The sequence below is a fragment of the Macaca mulatta genome, chromosome 4, assembly GCF_049350105.2.
Source record: "Macaca mulatta isolate MMU2019108-1 chromosome 4, T2T-MMU8v2.0, whole genome shotgun sequence".
Taxonomy (NCBI): domain Eukaryota; kingdom Metazoa; phylum Chordata; class Mammalia; order Primates; family Cercopithecidae; genus Macaca; species Macaca mulatta.
Genome location: NC_133409.1, coordinates 2,594,832 through 2,620,107, shown reverse-complemented (window position 1 = coordinate 2,620,107; position 25,276 = coordinate 2,594,832). Strand labels below are relative to the sequence as shown.

At 42.0% G+C, this 25,276-nt stretch overlaps 1 protein-coding gene across 1 annotated transcript in view; it reads right to left on the bottom strand.

Moving 5' to 3' along the window:
• The window catches only part of WDR27 (WD repeat domain 27), a 309,044-nt gene that overhangs the window by 17,997 nt on the left and 265,771 nt on the right, over nt 1-25,276 (bottom strand). Inside the window, exons 28-32 of the mRNA XM_028846955.2 lie at nt 16,985-17,056; nt 16,270-16,567; nt 15,142-15,370; nt 13,867-14,093; nt 5,945-6,207 (exon numbers count right to left, since the gene is read on the bottom strand). The gene's annotated coding sequence lies outside the window, so the exon portion shown is untranslated. The remainder of the gene's footprint in view (nt 1-5,944; nt 6,208-13,866; nt 14,094-15,141; nt 15,371-16,269; nt 16,568-16,984; nt 17,057-25,276) is intronic.

The window sequence follows — 25,276 nt, the reverse complement described above, 5'->3', positions numbered from 1 at the left end:
CACCTGGAGTCCCCGGTGTGAGCTCTTCCCATAGATGAGGAGCCGCCTGGAGTCCCCGGTGTGAGCTCTTCCCGTAGATGAGGAACCACCTGGAGTCCTCAGTGTGTACTCCTGACCAGTTGCCATGCAGCATTCCATGAGGACTATTGTGTAGTCAAATGGGGAGTCTCACAACTTAAAAGGACAGGGGGACCCTTACATCATTATATAAGACAGGCTTTCTACACAAGTGGGGAAAATAGAACTTTTTTTGTATGACAGAGTCTGAAACCACAGCCAGTCTTAGGATAAATGGGCACAGACTACGTTGTCAAAGGCTTGACATTTGGATCAGAACCAGCGCTTAGGTCGGGGCAGTGATTGTCCAGTATGTTTCATGTAAGCTGGTTCTGAGTGTTATTAAGACATTCCATGAAAACAACTGACCCATGACCAATATGTGCAGAAGATGCTGGTTCAGTAACCACCATAAAAATGCATGAGTCTGTTTGCTCTGAGATTTCTCAGCATTTGATCATGATAATCTGCACTGAACAATGCTCAATTCTATTGGCACCTCCTAAGAGACCAGTGTCCTGGGGCACACAGAACCCCAGTTGCCCACACATTTGGTCTACTCCTCCCCCCACTTCGGGCGAGAGGGCTTCTCTGCAATGGTCCAGTCTTGTCCCTTTGTGGTTGCCGGGTTACTCTCCATCACGTGCACGGAGGCTGTTCTGTGGGAGAGGGGTGTCCACAATGCAGAACCCCTGATGATGAGATTCCTTCTCACTTGCTGTCAGACGTGGATCTCACCTCCAACCAGACCATAACCTGGGACTGATTTTATGAGACTCCCACGAAGATGTCTCTAGGAACACATTGGCCTAAAATGCAAAGCACACGCCATTTCAGAGCTCATCTCTGTTACACAGATGACCAGGGAGAACCTCTCAAAGGTGAGGGCCAACACATGCAGCACCCACCAGCCGATTCAGAAAGGTAGGCACAAAGTCTTTTGGCAAATGTCAAACGTCAATGTTCCTAAGGAGAGTAAAGCTGGGACCAGGCAAACAGCACAGGCTGCATGGTCCACTGGGTCTTGGGGAGCAGAAGCTGTGAGATGGAGTCAAATGGGGCAAAGAGCCAGATGCAAAGGTGAGTGATGCAAGCAGGATGAGCCATCACCCCGGTGTGGAATGCAGCCTGGGGACGAATTTTCACAGGGTCTCTGCTGGCTCATATGGTCTCCTGGGCCTGCATTTCTCACACTGAGCAGCTGAGCAGGTGCACCAGCCGACCATGGAGAGAAGCACTGCAATCGCATTTTAGACAAGGGAGAAAGCGGTAAAGCTCCACCCCACTAACAATTGTAAGAATCTTCTTCCTTTTAGGAATTTTGAATTCTCCAAATGTGGGCCAGGCTGCTAACCAAACATAAATGGTACTGGACAAGGTTAAATCATGAAGTCAAAACTAGACCACATGGCATTATGCACTTGAGTTCTATGTTTTAAGATGGGCTTTGACTTTTCATGATCCAAGGTGATTTCCAGCCCCAGGTTATGTATTAAACATATGGCATATTGTGGTTTACAAAGCACTTTCCTATGATTATCTATTTAGAGCTTCACAACAACCATGCAAAGAAAGGAAATAAGTATTCCAGAGTCCTATAGGAGACCATTGTGCCAAAGAAGGCTTGGCTCATGCCTCTAATTCCAGCACTTTCAGAGGGCAAAGTGGGAGGATGGCTTGAGATCAGGGGTTCAGGACCAGCCTGAGCAACATAGTAACACCCTGCTTCTATAAAAGAATTTTTTTTTATTAGCCAAACGTGGTGGTGTGTATCTGTGGTCCCATCTACTCATGGTGGCTGAGATGGGAGGGTCACTTGAGCCTGGGAGGTAGATGCTGCAGTGAGCCCTGATTGCACCAATGCATTCCAGCCTGGGTAACAGAGCAAGACCCTGTATTTTCTACAGCATAGTTAGAGCATGTTAACAAATGTCAATTAGGACACTTCTACTTTTGGCCACAAAGTAATAGCTTTTATCAAAACATCAGCTTAATTCTCCAACCTTCAGCCATGAACAACTCTAAAAGCCAAAGAGGATGCATACACAGAAATAATGACAATATAAGGCTAGTTTTTGAGGGCACCCAAGGGCCGTCAAGGTAGGTAGGAACTGAAGGACCAAAAGCCACAAAAGAAGAGAAGTGGACTCAGGTGAGCATCACTTTTTGCTTTTGCTTTTCCCCTCAAGACATTTATAAATTGAAACCTAGAGAAAAGAGTCCAAACAGAAAGTAGTGGCCAGAGGCTTTGGTACTCTGGCTGGTTTGGGAGGATCCAAATTAAAGTTTAAGGATAAAAAGGAGGTCAGGACTTGAGTGGGAAAAGAGAAATGCAGAGGTTTATGCCCAAAATTCTGGGTCTACTTTTTCCCTGGGGCATTTGTTGGGTTCTAAGCTGTCATGAGAGACTTCTAGAAACCAGCATGGAACAGGAACTGGAAGGATAAAGCAGAAGCTGTTGTGCGGTGCTAGAGAAACAAAAGTTAGAGTTCAAAGTTTGACAAAGAGGAGAGGACTTGCCAAACACCTTGGGGTTTCAGTTGAGTTTCCAAAAGAACTATGCCCCAGAAATAATAGCCCAGTGCTTGCAAATAGCCCAGTGCTTGCAAAATCTAAAACTGGATAAAACTGGATCAAAATGACTTGCCAATATTCTATCTATTTGCAAGAAGAAAATTACATCTTTCATAGATAAAGATGAAAAATGCCAGGATGTCCATACTAGTCACACTAATGTCAACCATTCAATTAAAAACTACCAGCCATGCCAAAAAGCAGGACTGAAACAACTGAAAACCAAGAAGAAAAGCCTGATAATACAAATAGACCTACAAGTAACCTTAGCTGGGGACTTTAATAAAAGTTTAATTAGTATATCCAAGAAAATATAGAGAATTTGATTAAAGAACTGCAATAGATAATTATTCTAATTTAAAAATCGAGTAGCTAAAATTTAACATCAGTGGGTGGGTTTAATAGCAGTCAGACACAGCAAAAAAAAAGTGGAGTACTGGAAGATCAATCATTGGAAAAGATTCTGTCTAGCATCAAGAGAAAAAAATATAAAATTTTTAAAAGGCAAAAGGACATTTGCAGCAATATGAAAAATTAAACATTTGTATAAGTTGATTCCAGAAACAGAGGAGGAAGGGAGGGAGGGTGAAATGGGGGAGTGGGAAAAGAGAGAGAAAATATGAATATGAAAGCATTAGAAGCAGAATTAGACAAGAGACACTGGCTGAGATTTCCCCTAAAACAACAACAACAAAAGGCATGAAACCACAGATTAAGGCTCAAAAGATCTCAAGCAGGGCAGGTAGGAAGAAAGCCTCACCAAGTTACATCATAAGAAAGCCACTGAAACCCAAAGATGAAGAGAAAATCTTAAAAGCAGGCAGCCAGAAAAAAAGACATATTATCTTCAAGGCAACTATAATAAGACTGACAGCTGATGTTTCTGAGGGAAACCATGGCAGACAGAAGAAAATGGAAAGAATGTTGAAAGAGCTAAATGAAAACAACTGCCAATCTAGAATTCCACATCCCATAAAAATGTCCTTAAAAAAGGCTTTATGAAAAATAAAAGCTGATAGAATTTATCACCAACAGATATACATTAAGAGAAAAACACAAAGGGATTTCCTAGCATGAAAGAAAATCATCTGAAAAGGAGGAAAAAAATTATAGAGAAATAAAAAGCACTAGAAGGGTTAAACATGTTGGTAATTCTAAATTAATATTCAAACAAAAATAATATTATTATTCAGAGTTTGAAATATATGTAGCATTAAAATATATGTAAACAATTGCACAAAAGATGCTGGGAGTAGTGGATGAAGTTAATGTGCTAAGATTTTGCATAGTCCTAGGTATGGTAACAGTACTTAAGGATGCATATTGCGATGTCTAGAGTAACTACCTAAAGAATAACTAAAAATATATATAATTATCCAGCTAATACAGGGTAAGTTGAATAATTAAAGACACTTGATTAATTTGAAAGAGAGAAAGGAGGAATAATTAAAACAAATTGTTTTATACACAATTAGAATGATTGATTAATTTGAAAGAAAGAGACAAAGGAGGAATAATTAAAACAAATTGTTTTATATGCAATTAGAATGAGTCATCTGATTACAAGGTGAAAATTTTCAGATTAATAAGAAAGAAAAACTTAATATATGCTGTTTACAAAAGATGCAGCTTAAAATCAGAACAAAGAATATTTGAAAATTAAGAGATGGATAAAAGATATCCCATGCAGATACTAGCTAAAAGAAAGCTTATGCACCTATATTAATATTTGATAAACTTTAAGGCAAACATATCATTAGAGATAAAGATGTTTCATAAATATTAAAAAGGTTCAATTCAGTACAAAGATATACCAATCCTAAATTTTTATACACCCAATAAAATAACTCAAAATACCTGAAGCAAGAATTATCAGAAATAAACAAAGTAAAAAAGAATCCTTAAACCACAGGAGGATATTTTAAGATACCTCTGTCAGTAATCATTTGAACAATTTGCATAACAAACTTGACCTAATTGGCATGTGTAGAAACCTATCCCTAAAAACTTCAGAGCACACATTCCTTTCACATGCACATGGAGTACAGAATGTTCTCGGACCGCAGTGGAATTAAACTCAAAATTGAAAACAGAAAGAAAACTGAAAAATTATCAGATATTTTATAATAAAGTAACAATAGTAGAATCTTATAACGCAAATCAAAATTAGAATAACTAAGGAAAACACGACACCTCAACACAGGTGATGCACAGTTAGAACTGCACGTAGAGGAAAATTTCTAACCTTAAATGAATGCATTAAAAAAATGGAAGGCTGCAAAATCAAGGATCTAAGCTTATATCTTAAGAAATTAAACCAATACAAAATTAAACTAAAATAAAATATAAGCAATAAAATCATCATCAATATATGTGTAGGTAATAGAGATGAATTAACAACACCAAAGTATACAAATCATGTATTTCTATATTCTAGGGCACAAAAGTATATGTTTCCACATAGTAGCAACAACCAGTTAGGCCCCATAATGTGATGCTGCAGCAAACCAATTCCAGATGGCTAAAATTTCTTTTAAAATACCTGAAAACTAACAATATCAGTTGTTCATAAGGATGGGATGCAGCTGAAACTTGCATACTCTACTCCTGGGAATGTAAGTTGATCCTAGGAAAATGTTTTGCAGTATTTACGAAAACTATACAGATCATAACCCATGCCTTGGCAATTTCACTTCTAGATATGCACCCCAAATAATATAAATACATATTCATCAACACACATGCAAGCATGTTCACAGAAACTATTCATGACAGCCTATGACTGGAAACTACTCAAATATCCAACATCCTTAGACAAATCAGTTCGATGTGTAAATAGAATGTATTGCACAATAATAAAAAAGAAGAAAGACCTGCTTCATGTAACAACATAGAAGACTCTCACAGACATAATGGTGAATAAAATAAGTCACAAGATACTAACTATGGTATTGTTACATTTATAATAAGTAAAAGTAGGCAAAACAAATCTATTACCGTAAGAATCAGAATAATGGTTTCTCTCATGGGAAGTAGGTAGACTATTACTAAGACAGGCCAGGAAGCAGGCTTCTCGGGAATTGGTAATACTTTGTACCTTGAACCGCTGTATCTATGGTAACTACATTTGCAAAACTTTATCAAGCTACAGAATGTGCACCAAATATTAGTATATTTTACTGTTTAAAAAAGCAAAATGAAACAAACAAGTATCAGATCATTTCACCCTCCCTGTTTAAAACTACTTACCAGCTTCCATTTTAAAAATTTATGGTTATTCTCCAAGCTCATCTCACACCACACTCCCTCTTACCTTACCACACCTCAGCCTGAGGTCTGCTCCACCACAAACCCTGGATTCCCACTCTTCCTTTTTTTCTGAAATGTTCTTCTCACAACTTCTCTCACATGTCCAACTCTACTCTTTGGGTCTCAGCTCAAGTGGTATCTCATCACAGACACCTTCCCTGGCCACCATGTCTAAGTGGTCTGCTGCTGTGCTCCTCACTGGTCAGGGCCCCAGGGCAGCAGGGCCTCTGGCATCTTCATTGTTGGGTGCCCAGCATCTGGTAGTGCCTGCCACATGGAAGGAACACGTGAATATTTGTTGAAGGCATGAACCATTCCGATTCGCTCTCATATGTCCTTTAGTCCAATTTTCAATGACCTCTCTTTGTCTGTAACAGAGACTCTCGTCTCTCTTCTCCCTCTGGGATGAAGGCTCTGTTGGTGCAGGAATTGTGCTTGTTTTCTCAGTTTCTGTGTCTCGGTAGGGAGAGCAATGCACACATTCTGCTGAATAAATATTTTGAATGAAAGAATGAATGCATGAGTAAATAATTTGGCAGCTATGGTAAGGAAGTAAAAATTAAATGTTTTAACCAAGACTATATTAATCTGAGTTTTTTCCCTAAACTTGAGACTTATAGCTGCCTCTTTGTGCTACAATAAATGCTAAGAACATGCAAAGGTCCAAGCCACAGGGCCTGCCCTGTAGCAGCGTGAGGTTCAGAGGCAGGCAGAAGTGGGGAGGCCTGACTGCAGCTTGGCTGCTTCACCAAACACCGTGGGAACATGGCGTGGAGTGGAAGGGTTTCTTGAGAAAGCCTTGAGTCCTCAGAGCATCCCATCATGAACAAAACGAGCCAAGATGCTTCACACAGGAAATTTCCATAGTGGTGGGGACAAACCCAGTACTGATGCCCCAAGTCCCTAACGTTTAATTTCCGAATATAGTTTATAAGATAAAATCCAAGAGGACAAACTTGCCCAATTTATACAGAAAGGCTTTGTGAAGTGAAAGATGTAAGTAAAGCTAAGAGAATAAGTAAATTACCACCTGGTGTATTTTATGCCTTTGCTGATAATTAATAATTAGCTGACTTCAATGTGAACCTGATCTTCTTCAAACACTGAAAAACAACTTGAGTTATACTCCATGAAAAGGTTCTGAGTAGTATTTAATTAAAAATTTTAAAATCAGCCTTTAGAAAGTTTTGATGTTTATTTTATTATATCCCTGAAGCACAGCTCTTGGGATAGAAAAAGCATAGGGAGTAGCTGTGGGTTTTGAAACATTTTATTTCATCCTGAGCCTTTTCATTTTATTGTTTTGAGAGAGGGTCTCACTCTGTTACCCAAGCAAGTATGCAGTGGCACATTCAAGGCTGCTGGAAGAAAACATGGCACATACAATTTCCTATAAGTAGTTTGCTGGGAGAAAATAATATGTCAGCCATTTAGCAAGTACAAAATAATTTAACATTGAACAAATGACTGATGCTACCATCAGCTGTATAATTAGCAAGGTCCTCAAAAACAGCTACTGGACAGTTTCATGCATAGAATGCACATAACACAGTGATAACACGAAATCACAGAGTAATATCACAGACGCGTTAAACCTTCAAGGATTGTTGAAATATCACCAAGAATGTTCACTGAACTAACCTTAGTTTCTAAGGTTTATGCAATCACTTGAATTTTACTAGCCCTATCAATAGTTAAGAAACAAATTCAAAAATGGATTCCACCACTTCATAAGCAAACTTGCAATTTATAAATCCTGGAAATACAAGAAACGAACCAGTTGTAAAATCAGAGGATAACTTGGGATGAAACGAGGTCACTGGCCCATAGGGATTGTTTCCTCCAATGGAGCTTCACAACTCGTAAATGTGAAGAGGATTTCACTTCCAGCAACATGGTTTTGCTTTAAAATTCCAAGTAGGGATACCAGTGAGGTCCCCAAGGCTCGTCTTCACAGGGCCTTGCTCTCACACCCGGTCAGTGTCTGTCCCTGTGCAGGGAGGAGGAGGTGCCAGACCAATCAGTGAGCCAAGAGTCTTTTGTGCTCAGGTTATGGGATTTGAAGACTGTGTTTTCTTTTTCTTTCTTTCTCTCTCTCTCTTTTCTTTTCTCTTTTTTATTTTTATTTTGAGGCAGGATCTCACACTGTCGCCCAGGTTAAAGTGCACGGGCGCAACCGTGGCTCACTGCAACCTCTGCCTCCCCAGCTCAAGCGATTCTCCTGCCTCAGATTCCCGAGTAAGTGGGACCACCAGGCCCAGCTAATTTTCATATTTTTAGTAGAGAGGGGGTTTCACCATGTTAGCCAGGCTGGTCTCAAACTCTTGGCCTCAGGTGATCTGCCCACCTAGGCCTCCCAAAGTGCTAGGACTACAGGCGTGAGTCACCACACCCAGTTGAGATAGTGTTTCCTTCTTGGGAAAACAAGGATCTTTCCCAAGTCTCCCACCTGCTGTGTAATTCCACCCAGTGTGTGTCTAGTTATCTCTTGCATTTTGCATGCTTAACATTTTGCTTTAGTCAACAGAGTCATGTGTCTGGAAGCTGCTGGAGTCCTTCTCACAAGATCTCCACCAGTGGGATGGGTGCGGCGAGCCAGAACCCACCTACCATTTGCAACTTCACCATTCAACAACTAGTGAAAGTTCCATTCCAAACACAATACCAGGCAGGAAAAGGCACCTGAGGGAGAGAAAGGAAGGGGCTGGGAAGAGGATGTCCCTCTGAGGGCCTCCGAAGGTGAGTGCAGGCTGCTTTTTAACGCCTGCTCCATATCCCTGCTTCTCTGGGGGAAGCAGATTTTGTGAACTTCCTCAGCAGAAGTCAACCCAGCGTCTACGCATGACCTGTGGTGGCTCCTGGAGGCTGAACATGGCAGCATCTCCTCCTTCTGAACCCTCCACTCCATCAGGGCCCCTTTGACCTTTCACCATCCTCCAAACCCTCCCTCATTGTCTACCTGGACCCATTGACCAGTTATGAGTTCTCAGTGATTTTTCTACTTAACTTTTCTTTATATGTGCCCACTGGGGACTCTCATAAATGCCTCCCTGCCTGCCATGGGTACCCGTCTGCTCTCAGATCTCTGTAAGCTTCGTTCACTCACAGCTGCTTCTCAGTAACAATGAGAAACGGCTTGTCCCGCCTTTGTGTCTGGACGTACTCTCTGGTCACCTGGACTTTGGCAGCATGTGAAGCCTGCTGGGCGTTTAGTGCCCCCATCACCCCAGTGGCCTGCGGAGCATCTGCTGTGGGCTTCCCAGCGGTGTTAGGACACACAGGGTGTGGAGACACGGCGGCAGTTCATCCTCCTGACCACCAGGTGGCTGTCACTTATATTTCCCCAGGAACAAAGAAGCGAGCCAGCATTAGAGAAAGCTTTTCTTTTCTCAAGATGATATTGCCAAGGTCTGAGCTAAATTCAATTCAGGACATGCTTGACCCGCGAATGTCTCCCTTAGTGTTTCTCTAACTAGAACAGGCAGATCAGACACATCATCAATTCACAGGAATTCATCCTCCTCCAAGAGAAGCTGAAATATTAGTTGTGTTTGCAGTTCCTTCCCTGGATAAGAAAATACATTCAGGTCAAAGATGACAGCATTTCTGAGTCTCAATGGTTTCTCATCCACAGAGTAGCCAGGTGTGTAGTAAAAATCTTCCCGTGCCCCCAAAATGTCTGACTTTTGTCCTCAGCTCCTGGGCGCTCCAGCGCCTCCTTCTGGGCGCTTTGGGCTTGCTGGATGGTGACGGTATGACTGAGTGGGGGCTCCAGGCCAGGCAGCAGCAGAGGCCCCGCAGGTTGACACACACGGAAGCCAAGGAAGTAGCTCATCTCGGGTCAAGCGTGATGGAAGTGCTGCCTCAGAGCTTCTCCTGGATGCCGCCCTGTGTGCTCCGGCCCTGGCTAATTTTATCTGTACCCTTGCCCTGTGATAAAGTGTCACAATGTGTACAGCAGCTCTCAGGGAATTCCACAAGTCCATCCAGTAAATCATTGAAGCTGAGGGTTGTTTTGGAAGCCTGGAACCTGCATTTGGGTAGACATGAGCATCCTGTTGGCAACATGTCCCCCAGCTTCATTGTTTAAACTCCTTGCACCAGGGTTATGTTTTGGAAAGATCAAATCTAATCATTTTTCTGCTCAAAACCCTCCAGTGGCTTCCATTGTCAAAGTCCTTCCATCATCCAAGTCCTTCCAGCATCCTACCATGGCCTCATTACAAGCCTGTGCCATGCCCCACCTGACAGTTCACATCTGAGCTCATCTCCGGTTGCCCCATTCCCTGACTCGGCCCCAGGGTCCCCCTGCCAATCCCTGGCCATGCTGAGTGTGTGCCTCCCACAGGGCCTTCATACCCATTCCTCTGCATGGATGCCCTTCCCCTCATCATCCAAACTGCCTGCCCCTCATATCCTCATATGTCCCCTAAATGTCATCCTGTCCTTGATGCCATGCCCAATAATTCTACATAGACGCCCCCAGTGGGTGCTCCATACCCTTTCCTGTTTGCTTTTCTCCAAACGCTCCTGACTCCACACTCTACACTGTTGTGCCTGGTGTCCTCCCTTCACTCGGAGGAGGCAGCTCCGTGAGCTTTGTTCACCACTCACCCAGCAGGTGGAATGGGGCCCACAGCAAGCACTCAGGAGCTACATTCTGAAGGCCTGAGTCGGCAGGTGCCCCCACTCTACAACACATTGCAGATGGAGAGAAATAAAACATGAAGAAAGGGCACTGCCTTTAATGAACCTAAAGCCAACCCGACCAAACACACATGTGTGTGCAATAACTGGGAGACAGCTGCCACGTGCGATCAGGCCCACATGTGATGGAACCCACGCGTTTGGAGATGAGGAGGCTGTGCCCTGGTACGGAGTGGTCTCAAAGTGCTCAGTAAACTCAGAGGGGGGTCTACTGAAACAGGAAAACAGAAAGTGGATTCATGACTTGAAACATGAAGGCTGAGGTTCAAAGAGTCACCATGGGAAATGTGACTGGGGGCTGACCGGCAGGGGAAAAGCATCACCAGAATGCGGGGACTGGCCAACAGTGAGGGCGAAAGAGCCTGCCACTCAAACAGGCTGCACCAAACAGAAGCAAAGGCGGCATCCACTGCTCTAGGACCTTTGAGATGGGAATAAACCAGAGTGTTTTGAGTCTAATTATTCAGAAAAATCAGAGTGATGCAGAATGGCAGAATTTTAAAACAGCAGTTTTCTACATCAAAGGAAGGGCACATTGGCTCTCTTTGGAGTACAGTTTTTAAAAAGTTGCTGAGGTAAACTCAGTGAAAATCCAGACAATGCTTACTCCCTGCAAATATGCAAAATAGCCAGTCTCGTCACTCACTTCATTAGGGCAAGAAAGGAAAAGAATTCCTCACTAGCAATTGAGATTTTCTGGCAAAATGCGAGGAGGAGAAAACTTTGACTCAGAATCCCCTCTGTTCAGCTAGGTGGGCCTGAAAATGTCCAGCTTGGCTCACTCAGAGCAGAGTCTCCGTGGACTTCCCAGGCTGTCCTTCCACTCAGAAGACAGAGAATGCCTTTCAGCGTTTCAAGGCGCCTTGGGTCTGTCCCCAGGGGGATGCGCACAGCTGTAGTTAGAGGAAGGGGCATTTCCTCCATTCTGCGGAGAAACCAGCTCACAGGAGGTTTTGACGCAGTGATTAGCATCCAGGAGATTATGAGAAACACGCATTTCTATGCTCTTCTCACGACCTCTGATGATGACCACATTATGCTGAGGCAGGAGGGGTTCACCCGGTCATTTTTCATCAGAAGAAAAGGAACATTTCTCCAGGAGCTCAGAGCTTCTCTGGCAGGTAGAAGGGAATGTGAACTCCATCCCGAGTGCAAGCACAATGACGACCTTCTAGAATGAAAAGGGGCATTGTTGCTGCAGAGCAGCTGGAGGGGTGAACAACACAAGAGACGCAAAGAGCCAATGTCTGTCCAGCCATGAGCCAAGGGCAGACTCTGCAGAAGGCCAGGGTCACACAGAGCACTCCAAGAGTGACTCCAGGAAAGACAGAATGATGCAGACCTGGGTCAAAAAGGCCGTGGGGTGACGCCATTGAACAACAGGATTTGGGTCAGAACGTTTACTAATGTTGAATCCCACTGAATACCTATCAATCAAAAATAGCAATTGAAGGTCAACATGATGAAAACCATAGGCAGAGGGGTGTGGGAGCACCTTCGGCGGGGTGTTGAGTCCATCCTGAATCTCGTCAAAGCAGAGGAAGGAGTGGGTGGGGGGCTGCCACTGACTCACTCACATCCCCATGCAACCCACATCCTGGGTCCTTTCCCTCCCGACAGGCGCGACGCCTTCCTGGGCAGCATGGGGTGTCACTCCTGCTGGAGGCGCTTCCTCCCACACCTGCTCCAGCATCGGTGAGACCCACCAGAAACCAGGAGCTACTGGCCGCCTCCTCCCCACTCTAGAAGCGATGCCACGGGAGGATCACCGGCTGTAGGTCCCTCGCATCGCGCCGGACACTCCCCGTGAGGACCAGATTCATGCGTGGCCATCCCCACGGGCCCTGTCGTCTACACGAGGCTGAGACCCAGCAGCCTCTTGTTCTCCATCCTCTCCCCTCCCCGGGTTCTCCTCCCCCGTCCCGTCCCGCATGAACTGCTGGGCTCACAGCTCCTCTCTGCTCCACTCCCTCCACATCTCCAGCTGGAGGAGAAAACCCACGGCCGGGGATGCCTCTGCGGTTCCACCCCGTACTCCCGCCCGCGATGCGAGGCTGCGAGTTCCCCTCAAAACTCGCAGGGCCTTTCTCCTCTGCTCGCGCCAGCGGCCTTCCTTAGATTCTCCACAGCACGTGGCTCTGCATGTCTCCATCTCCGACGCAGCTACATTCTCTGAAAGCTGACGCCTGACCTTGGCATCTCCTCAGCACTGCTCAGGCGCGGGCAGCGGCTGTGCCCTGCGAATATCCTCCAGGCGAGCCGGCTTGAGTCCAGCTCAGCAAATGGAAGTCCAAGGACCTCCCTATCTGTCTGGGAGGCGTCTAGGGGCGTCTGGGAGCGTGGGGAGGCAGCGGGGACCCTGGCCAGGCGCCTGGGAGTCTGTGGAAGGCATCTGGGAGCGCGTGGGGAGGCGTCTGGGAGTGTGTGGGGAGGTGTGTGGAGTGTGTCGGGAGGTGTCTGGAAGTGTTTGTCCATCAGAGCTATAAAATTGATATGTGAGCTATTAAAAGAAAAAAACTAGAAACTTCATTTGTCCCTTTACTGTGCTGATTGAGTTCTGCCAGAGCCACTGGAAGCTCCCGGTGAAACAGCCACAGTCCTCCAGCCTGTGCTTCCTGCAGGTCGTGCTCTGCTCCAGGATCTGGGTGGGCCCCAGCAGCCAGGAACATTGGGCACTGTCCCTTTACTGGATTCCTCTGGTGTCACTGTGCAGCACAGTACCTGCTGAGGCCTCGCCATGCCCAAGCACAGGGCTGAGCACAGGACACAGAGGTGCGAGTGGCCACACCTTCCACACCCACTCAGCACCTGCCTGCCTGCTGCCTGCTGCCTGCTGGGCCTCCTCACGAGGGCAGGGGCCTGAGGCAGGTCCTGGGTCCCAAGGGCCTGGGAGCAGAGTCTAGGCTTTGCAGGACTGAGCAGGTGGGGAGGGGGGAACAGGTCATCACCCCTGCAGCACTTTCTGGGAGAGCAAGTACCTGCGCTGGGAGAGAAGGGAGCAAAGCAGGTGGATCTGATAACTATTGGAAGGCAGAGTCAGGTCCCTGGGATTTAGAGTGTGATGGGACTGGGCTGAGAGACCGGAAGGACCCAGAGAGATTAAGTGAGAATCTCCCTCTGTCCCTAAACCTGTGCACTCGGGACATCTAAAAAGTCTCCGACTTAGAGCCAAGGACTGTGGGCTCCCTGTCTTAGAAACTGAAAGGAATATTCATCTACCTTTAAGCAAAGGCTTGTGTTTTTAAGTGAAATCATCTCAGATCCAGGAGAGAGGGCTGGAGGAGTGCAGAGGACTTGGGTGAACTCCTGGGTCTCCGGTGTCTTTCCCAGTAATGTCCGCTGTGTCCGCAGGGCAGGAGTTTCTGCTGCTTCTCCTGATCCCAACCTCTTGCCGCCTGGCGAGTTATTTCTGTTCTGATTCCCACCTGCGCCCTCCGCCCCAGGGCCTGTGTGGAGAAACAGGGGTGTCAAAAATGAATGAGACAGGACAAGGAGCAGCCCCTGTCTTGTTTTGCTTCTTTGGGACAAGTGAAGAGAAACAACAACAACAACAACAACAACAACAACAAAAAACCCTTTCCAGGCGAATGCCCTGGATTATTTTAGCAAACTCCACAGCTTTTGATAAACTTGGGCTGAGCATAAGGAAGCAAAGAGCAGTACATCTTTTTCACTTTCACAGCAGGCTTTCAGTGGGAGGGGAGGACAGGAGGCCCCAGAGGGGTCCGGGAGAAAGCAGAAGAAAGCGGAGTCGACATTTTCTGAAATGCCAAAGGTCCGGTCTCCACTTTAAACCTCTGCAGTTACAAAACAGAGGGCTGAGTCATCACTCCCATCAAGTCAGGGGAGGGGGGAGCCATTCAGAAGGCAGTTTTAATTTTTATTTTATCTTTTACTAAATATTGAGGATGGAAACCCCCAGCCTTTCCAACATGCATTTTCTCCAGTGGAGAGCTGGCAGACTGGGCCGTCTCTCTTGCCCTGCTTTTCATCTTCTCTGAGGTCTTTTGATCTTTCCCCTGAGTGGGCTCAAAAGGGATGATTCAATCTCCAAGAAGCCCAGCAATTACTTTCAGAAGGGTTAGGGAAACGTTTTCAGCCATTTCAGAAAGTTTAGAGTGGTTTTAGTTATGGAATCTGAACACAGTTCTAAATTTGCTGTGTATTCTAAATGATCTGTTCTTAAACAGATGTATTTTCCAAAGTGAATGCCACAATTTTCTGTGAACATATTCATGGATGTTTCAGAGAACAAAATTAATTCGTGGTCTAAAGTATTTGGGAAACCATGGGTTAAACAAAATAAAACAGCTTTCTTAGCTGTGCTGTGGCAGTAGGGTGCTGGTGGGGCCTTCTACTCCTTTGATAGCCGAATCTGCACCACAAAGCTCTAATAGGGAGGCACATTTCCCAAAGGCAGCAGAGCCTGCAGTGAGGTGCCTGCTGTGCGGGGAGGGGCAGATGGCTGGTGTCAGGGTGAGGGTGAGCCCTTGCCTTCACAGAAGATGTCCACATGGTGGTTCTGGACAAGCCTCTTTCTTTCTCTCAGCCGCTCCTCTTCCCCTGAAGGAAGTCTTCGTCCCACTTCTCAGGGCTGCCATGAGCTCAGAGGAGGATGCGTGGCTTGTGAGGTGCTCTCGGCAGCCACGGTTGTCCTCGCTGGTATATGGAGCTTGCACCACACCGTGAGTGGGGCAGACACAGGCTTCCCACAACAAAACTCCTAGGCAGAAAGCAGAGAGTAGGAAGCAGCATCATTGGCCCCGAGAAATGATGGATCTTGCCCTCAGCAGCCCCGCTCCTGCAGCCAGAGGGGAGCGTCCCTCCCCGTTGTTCTCCAGCCCCAGGCTCCTCTCTCCTGAGGCTCATGTTCTCTGCGGCCGCATCACAGGGCACTGGGCAGCTTTGGCTGTGTCCTGTCCACAGGCCTGAGGACCCAGGGGCACTTTTACACTTCACAGCCACAAGCAGTCCAGGCTTTACCTGACGACACAAGCCCCTGACAGCCGCGTGGGCTCCTGGTTGGTTTGCTTCCGCCGCCCCTATCCCAAGGAGCCCACAGGATGGCTGCTGTGTCTTTGCCTCCCTTGCACAGTCATTTGTGAAAAGACCACACTTTCCATCTCATCTCTGCAACAAGACTGAGTCCTTTTTTTTTTCTTGCCAAGTGAGAAGTCTTGCTTTGTCATTGAAAGACTTTAAAATTTTATTTCTGATTGTCTGGAATCTAGAAGTGATTAATTCTTCCAGCACTTCAAGACCTCACATTACTTGGACTCTTTCTATTTTCTGTCACTTCTATTTGGAAACCAGCAAATTCCATCCTGGCCTCCTTTCTTTTTTATCCCGCTTTGCTAAAGCACAAAACCCAGCACACATGGGAGCAGGCGTTTCAACTTTGATGGGCACCACAGTCATCTGAAGGGTTATTAGAACACAGATTTATGCAACCACAGTTTCTGACCTGGGGGTCTGGGGTGGGCCCAAAACTTTGCATTTTTAATTTTCCAGGTAACACCGACGCTGCTGGTCTGAGGACTATAGTTGAGGTGCCCTGGCCTTTGAGCTGTGGGTTTAGGTGGTAGAGTCCTATTTCCAAGCAATTTCAGATGACAGTTTTACCAGATATTTGCCAGTGTGTGGTATGGGTCCAAATCTGTTTTCCAGATGAGTGATTTCCCTTTGAGTTGTGTTTCAAGGCCAAGGCCCCTCATGTCTCCTGGTTCCACCATCTTCAAGGGCCCCAAGGCCACTGGGCTCATCTGATCTGAGCTGCAGAAGGGTACAGGGCATGGGGCTGTGTCTTGGGGGCTTTGAAGTTGGCCCTAAGAGTAGTACACGTCACATCCACCATATATCACGGCCCAAACTCCACACCAGGTTGCAAGGGAATCTTTGGTTCAGAAACAGAGCCTGTTACCTGAAGAAAGAGGGGAGAGCTTGGTGAGCACCTGCCTACCTGCTACAGGGCAAGGGAAGGCCAGGTAGCCTTTGGACAGGCCCCACAGTGTAGTAGGAGCTTGCAGCTAGGCTGGGGATATGCTTTGGCACAGGACCAGATGGTCTGGTGGAGAATCAGATGTGTAGTGTGAAAGTAAGGAGGGAGTCAGAAAGGAATCCAGCATGTTAGGCTGAACAACAGGAAAGATGCGAGCTCTGCACAAGTGGCTTCTGTGGCCGTTTTGTCCCTCCTATATCTCCAACCCCAAGTGCCAGAAACCTAGTAGGCCTCATTATATGTCCTGAATGAGGACGAGGGAAGTTCAAATGGAAAGCTGTAGCTTCCACAAGGATGAAGAAGAAAAACAGGAACATCACAATCTGGAAGAAATTTTACCGACACTTTCAAATGAGGCTCCACTTGTCAGGGCAGATCCCAGTTCATTCTCTGGCACAGACCTGTCCTCATCTGTAAGAGTAATTACAAAGAACCTTGTAAGCTGAAAGTCATTCAAAGAAACGTAAATGAATCTTTTCTTGTTAGAATCGTGAACCCCATGATTAGCTGGAACAGTTTTTCCTGGTGGGGAGGAAGTTGACTGGAGTTTCTTTAACCATGGCATCATACATAGGCGGCCCCTCTCAAGTGCCTACTATGACAAAATGGATGATATGAATCAGAGTTATCTTGTCCTGCCCATATACACTATAGTTGAGAGACCAGGGATGGGAGCACTCAGATAGAGCACACACTGCCTGCCCAGGGATTCTATCTGTTGAATGACTTCCTGCCGAATGACTCGCTGTCACCTAAGATCAGTTTTACCCGGTAGCTGCTGAAGTGAACTGCCATGGCTCTAAGGCCAGTGTTACCTACAACTGTCACTCACTAGTCAGGGCTTGCCAGTTCCCAGAGCCTCACTAGTGCCAGTAATTTGTTTTTCAAGATAATATATTTATCCTTCTAATAAAATCCTCAAACTTCTCTTTGTGCATTGGATATATCAAAGACCACCCCAGTCTGTACGTATGCCCTAAATTGCAATTCTGATTTTCCAAATAAAACATTTTATTTAGAGGTTTCCCTCTAAATTTTCATTTGACTTTGATATATTTGGTGTCAGAAGTGGGATCCAAAGTTGTTGAGACATCAACAACTGCTGGAACTACAACACGCAGCCCCCACACTTAGGGTTCTTTAGCCCTCTGCTTTCCCAGGTCGCCCTTCTCCTGAGTGAGTCTTTCTTGGATGGAGCTCCCATTTTTATTTTGATTATTTGGTTTTCTTTGGGATTTAAGATGTGTCTTTTCTCCTCCTGATTATAAGCCTCCTGTTTATGAGGGATTTCTTCCCTGTTAAATGTGGCTTGCTACCCTTCCTGATGAGTATGTACTTTATCTTTAGGTTCATTTGTCCACTTGGATTTTATTTCAGTTTTTGTGCATTTGATATTAAACCAAATCACCTATATAAATTTACTTACAATATGGACTGTCAAAGTTTAAATACTTGCTGAAATGGTACCTCCTTGGTCCTGAGACTCCAGATCACTCAAACAATTTATTTTTCTTAGAACTAAACTAAAAGATTGTGGTTTTATATGAAATATACAATCTAAATAGAACACATTTCTCAACTGGTATCTTCTGGTTCCAAAATGCTTTCAGAACCCAAAGATTGACTCACTGCAAACTACGGTCTCCAAGTAAGCTCAGAGTCTTTTCTCTTCGGCGCCTTCTCCCGACTTCCTACACTTCCTCTTTTTTATCCTCCTGTAATCTAAACTTTCTTTTTTCAAAACTCCTGAGTTATTCTAGTATATTGACTATTTAAGTGAAGACACTTGAAAAATGGCAGTCACACACACACACACACACACACACACACACACATTTTTAACATCGCAGTGTTTCTCAAAAGCAAAAGAGAAAATTCCCATGTAAAAGTAACTTTCCCTACACTAGAAAGACAATACTTTTATTTTCAAGGATGAGGAATTGAGACCAAAAACATACTGTAAAACTTTATTAGAATAACTCTTATCTTTTAAACCTCCGCACATAATTCAGACACATTTTCACAGTTAACTATGCTATGTCCAATCCAGTATACTGGTAACTGACTCAAACAGCTTTACCAAAAATTTTGTTCACAGTTGATACGGTTTGGCTGTGTCCCCACCCAAATCTCATCTTGACTTGTAGCTCCCATAATCCCCACATGTTGTAGGTGGGACCTGGTGGGAGATAATTAAATCATGGGGGCGGTTTTCCCCATACTGTTCTTGTGGTAGTGAATAAGTCCTACGAGAGCTGAAGGTTTTATAAGGGGGTTCCCCTTTTGCTTGACTTTCATTCTTTCATGCCTACCACCATGTAAGACGTGCTTTTCACCTTTCACCATGAGTGTGAGGCCTCCCCAGTCACCTGAAACTGTAAGTTAATTAAACCTGTTTTTCTTTATAAATTACCCAGTCTCGGGTATGCCTTTATCGGCAGTGTGAAAACGGACTAATACAGTAAACTGGTACCAGATAGTGGTAAACCCTGCATGCATTAGCAGGGGTCTCCCTCGCCTTGCCTCCCACCCCAAAACAGACCCCAGTTTGTGATGTTCTCCTCTCTGTGTCCATGTGTTCTCATTGTCCAACTCCCACTTATGAGTGAGAACATGCGGTGTTTGATTTTCTGTTCCTGTGCTAGTTTGCTGAGAATGATGGTTTCCAGCTTCATCCACGTCCCTGCAAAGGACCAGAACTCATTCTTTTTTATGGCTGCAGAGTATTCCATGGTGTATATGTGCCACATTTTCTTTATCCAGTCTATCATTGATGGGCATTTGGGTTAGTTCCATGTCTTTGCTATTGTGAATAGTGATGCAATAAACATACATGTGCATGTGTCTTTATAGTAGAATGATTTATAATCCTTTAGGTATATACCCAGTAATGGGATTGCTGGGTCAAATGGTATTTCTGGTTTTAGATCCCTGAGGAATTGCCACACTGTCTTCCACAATAGTTGAACTAATTTATACTCCCACCAACAGTGTAAAAGTGTTCCTATTTCTCCACATCCTCGCCAGCATCTGTTGTTCCCTGACTTTTTAATGATCGCCATTCTAACTGGCATGAGATGGTATCTCATCATGGTTTTGATTTGCATTTCTCTAATGACCAGTGATGATGAGCTTTTATTTATATGTTTGTTGGCCACATAAATGTCTTCTTTTGAGAAGTGTCTGTTCATATCCTTTGCCCACTTTTTGATGGGGTTGTTTTTCTCTTGTAAATTTGCTTAAGTTCCTTGTAGATCGTGAATATTAGCCCTTTGTCAGATGGATAGATTGCAAAAATTTTCTCCCATCCTGTAAGTTGCCTATTCACTATGATGATAGTTTCTTTTCCTGTGCAGAAGCTCTTCACTTCAATTGGATCCCATTTGTCAATTTTGGGTTTTGTTGCCATTGCTTTTGGTATTTTAGTCATGAAGTATTTGCCCATGCCTATGTCCTGAATGGTATTGCCTTGTCTCAGATGAGCCTTTGGACTGTGGTCTTTTGAGTTAACACTGAAATGAGTTAAGACTTTGAGGGACTGTTGGGAAGGCATGATTGGTTTTGAAATGTGAGGACATGAGATTTGGGAGGGGCCAGGGGCAGAATGATATGGTTTGGCTGTGTCTATCTCATGTTGTCAGAAATATAATTTGAATCCAACTGCCATCTCATACACCAGTGAATTTATATTACTATGTTTTACTCATAATTAATTTTTAAATAAAAGCTGAAAGGTTCTTGTTTTTTGGTCATCTGTATGTTTTTATGCTTTTTCAATGTCTGTATGTTATATGTATACATTTTTTAAACCAGAATATATAAAAGAGCTCTATTGGGTTAAAGAGAAAATAACCATTTAATTAATTCATCACAAATACAGTAATTAACCCAAATACCTCTTAGTTCTCATGACTTAAGTAAATCTTGGTAAATAAGCTAATTTTAAATTTGTTCATAAAGCAAAAATAGAGCTGTTTTCAGAATTGTCAGCATCCATGCTTGCCCGAATTTATTGGTCAGACAGGATTATACTTTTCTCTACTAGATGTTTTAAGGTCATAAAACTATAAATCCAGATTAAAAGCAAACTAATCTTTGTTGATGTAACTTATTGACAAATAAGACTAGTTTAATATTACTGGTTTACTGAAAACAACTGTATCTTCTGAGTTATCAGCTAAGTATCCATATATTTAACTTTAAGAGTCTTACTTAGATGAACATCTGATATTCACATGCTGTTAAAAAAAAAGATTAGGAGAAGGTAACGTGAAATAATTATTAGCTCTGCCTAATGTCTCAGTTTTCATAAAGTATGTATAATTGTTAAAAATAAATAAATTAGATAAATGTAAATGAGATATTTATAAACTTTTCATGTAATTTGAAATCTTACCATTATATTGAATTAAATCATAGATATTGATAAAATATATGAGTTGTTTCTAAATAAGCTAAAATACAGAAACATCCATTGTTAAACATAGATTAATGTTTCTTTATTTTTGCCTTCTTAAATTTTATAAGACAAAAGACTTGTGGATCAATTAATATCATGTCCTGTTCCACATTAAAAGTTGTTCCATAAAAATCATTTTTAGAGATTATAAAATACATATTCATGAGATAAAAATACATTACAATTCAAAATTTCTTCCTGGGTATTTACTAAAAATTAAAGTTACTAAACATTAAGATTTCTAATTAACATATGTAGCTCCATATACAAAGAAAATGTATATGCAAAAGTAATGTGTATGAGTAAGAATTTTGTGTGGTCTCAAAGATAGGGGGAAGAAAAAGTAAAATTTTGTCCTAAGGTACAATGAGTGATTGTTCCAATATTTTAAAAAGGGAAAATAAAGAACAAAAACTGGCAGGTCAAAGCAAATCATGGAGAGTTTATGAAGGATGGATCTTATAAAGGGAGTTTTGTATGTGATTGAATTGGTTAGGATGGGAAGGAAATTGTTTGCTTTTCTAATAATTAAGTATCGGTGTCAGGGGTGCACTGATTAAGGACCAAAGTCTGGTACTCTGTGTTTGAAATGGCAAGGTTTTCTCAGAATGTTGATCTGCTGTGGGTTTAAAAAAAAGTTGCAAGAGGTTTTTATCTTAATTCTGAAATCTGTTTTTTTTTTTTTTTTTTTACATTTTCAACCATTTTCTGAAGTAGAGCTTTTTCTTATTTTATAGTTTCTACCTATTTTCAAGTTAGAAGTGTTATCTTCTTCATGTAGGAAAAAAATTCATTTCTCAAGGTAGAGTTTTCCTTTTGAAGCTTTTCAGACCCGTATCTCAGTGGCTGGACTTTATATGCAACCCACTCCATGTGATTTACCTTCTGTTCTTTCTTCTTTCCTTAAAAAGGTACATATTGTTGCTTAACTAGAGTTACTCAACTATAGCTAACTATAATTATATAGAAATTTTGAATTGTAATGTATTTTTATCTCATGAATATGTGTTTTATAGTCTCTAAAAACAATTTTTATAGAAAAACTTCAACTCTCCTCCAACTTTTGTGTTAGTTTTTGTAATTTTTTTTTTTTTTAAGCTATAACTACTATTGTGGCCCCGATGCTGGCAATGTTTGTCTTAAAGTTTTCCCTGGTAACATGAGACTGTACTCTTGGCTCTTCTTTTTTAATATAACTTAAACTTTTATGTTAGATTCAGCGGGTGCATGTTCAGGTTTGTTATTTGGGTATACTGTGTGATGATGAGGTTTGGGGTTCGGATCCCATCACCTGGGTAGTCAGTGTAGTACCCAATAGGTATTTTTTCAACCCATGCCCTCCTTCTTCACCCCCAAGCAGTCTGCAGTGTCCATTGTTTCCATCTTCTTTTCCATTGTTCTCATCTTTATATCTATGTGTACTCAGTGTTTAGCTCCCACTTATAAATGAGAACATGGCTTTTCTTGATGTGTCTAAGTTGTTCTGTACAACCAGGCAATTTCACATGCTTTTACTTTTTCTAAAAGCCATGCATTCCCCTGATCAAGGTTCTGGTTTTCTTGTTTACTTTATTCCTTTTTAAGAAAGTGTACACTCATAATCTTGGACACATACTCCTGCAGTGTCTAATTGGGTTCAAGTACCTTTCCATGAGGTTCAAATTCTAGGTTATCCAAATGGGCTTCCCATAGGAAAGGCAGTCATACTGTAGGAGGCTTTTCACTTACCTTTTCACTAATCAGCCTAAGAAACAGATATTTTGTATTTAAAGATAATTTCTTGTGCTTGGTGCTGTCTTTATTAGTTTTTTACTACTTAGAAAAACTACGTCATCTCTAGTACAGGTCTAAGTTTTTCCCTCTGAACTATGTAACTTTTTATATTTGCTTTCAAAGTCTTTTAGTAATCACTGATTAAATAAATATTATCTAACAATGACATCTGATTATATTTTAATTAAATATTTTAAGTTTTTTTATCATCTTTAACAAACTTCCCCAAAATCAAATTCTAATTTAAGTATTTTAAAGCTTAAATTGACTTGAGATTTTTCAGTTGGGCCCCAAAAAAGCATCAAAGGATGCGTCTCCCATGATGCTTATTCCATGGGTTGTATAAGAAGCACTGTCAAGTAATAAAGTGACACTAGATCTTACTAAAATTATATTTAGATGGATGTATTATTGATGTGAATGCTTTAACATTTATAAAATGTATAAAGGTCTGATGGTTCTTACTGTGATGCTATCAGTAACGATTTTGGTTTTTATCTTAAAATGCCATATACAATAGACATAACTAAATTTCTTAATCAACTGCTGAACTTTTATCACATTATACTGTGACTGTTCTAATTTTTTGGTCATGTACAGTGCTGATTCTTATCTAGAGGCATCTGCAACAAGATTCATAAAAAAGGCTCTAGCAAGTATTCCTCAGTACAGGTTTCTAGTAACTTTAAGATCAATGGACTAAATAAAAATTTCTAAAATACTAACAGGTTCATAAAACTGCCAACCGAGATAATGAAGAACAAAATTTAATTACCTGAGATTGAATAACTGATAAAAACTATGATTTTTATGACTTTTATTTGAAACATTATTGGTTCTTCATTTAAATATTTTGTTTTCCATATTTAAGAAAACTTTCTCTCTTGAGCTACCTGTAGCTTACAGCAATTTGGTAAAGGGCACTTTAATAAATGAAGGGGAAAACATTTACTTTTCTTTTCCACTTGATCCCTTCAAAACTTGAAAACTATTCATGAGTTTTTTTATGTTATGAAAATATGGTTTTTAATAGGATGCAATTATAATTGTTAATTATATTACCAATATTATTATATTGGTAGTTATAGTACCAATATTATTATATTGGTAATATAATTATTTAATATGATATCACATTTAAAATTAATATATCATATTTTACATTGTTTATACTTATACAAACTGAAGACAAAATCTGAAGCCTACCTTGATTTGGCTTCCTAGCTTCAAAATATTTTTTACAAAGGTCCAATCTGAGAGTCAATCATTATACTTGTTATACTAATATAAACAATCAGGCCAAATCTAATAAATCTGAATTTATGTTACAAACAAATTAGTGTTACTCTAATGATCTTTTGTAAAAATTAGGCTGTCTATAACATATCTGTTATTAGACTGTAACCCTATGCATTGTTTTTGAGTTTTTATTATCTACCTGTAGGCTGGATAGGATACTAAACTCTCCTAAGTTCCTCTAATTCATTTTTTCTCTGTAGAATTACTAAGAAGAGAAATATTTATTTCCTAAAGCCCTATAAACAAATTACAGTTTAAATTTAGTTTTTAGTTTTAGTTTAAATAAATTTCAGGAGACAAGCCTCATGCCTAGTGTGTGGGCTACACAGAGTTCACCAAACCACCCAGTGACATAACCGGAGACATTCAAACTGTGAAACTGCCAACTTCATGCTGTAGGCAACTTTTCCCAAGAGCGGTAAACCAAAACTCCATGTTCTAATAAGATCCTTGCCCCTCTTAATGCCTATCTTTTTCACTTAAATAATCAATTATTTAATAATCGATTATTAATCTATTATTAAATAATCTATTATTTATAATAATATAAAATCTATTTATTATTATAATGATAATTACAATAAGCTTGTAGTTAAAAGTTAAGAATCATAACTGATATGAATAACATAACAAAACCTGACCTAAGCAATTCTTAAGTCCGCCTGTTGGGTAACTTTGGCAATGTCCCTAAGACAACTTTTTGTTCTAATTGTACTAATGGTCCTTTCTACAGAGCTGGCATTTTGCTTTAATTCATCTTAATCATGAAATGCTAGTCCATGGCTACAACAGGTCTTCCCCCTTCCTCTATGGCCTTTTCAACTGCTGAGTTGGTTACCATTAGGCATGAGCTCTTCGTTAAAAACCTTTGTACAAATTAAAATTATTTGTACAATTAACAAAGGTTGCTGGGTTTTTTTGTTTTTTGTATTTTGCTCTTGATATTTAAGCTCTGTTCTTGCGTTTTGTCTAATCTTTGTAAAATCAGTTATCTCAACGGGATAATGTTAGCCAAATACTTTGAGATTATTGCCAATACCTAAGAGACTAATAAGATAGAACTTGATGCTAAACTCCAGGCAAACCTGCCCTAAGAAAGG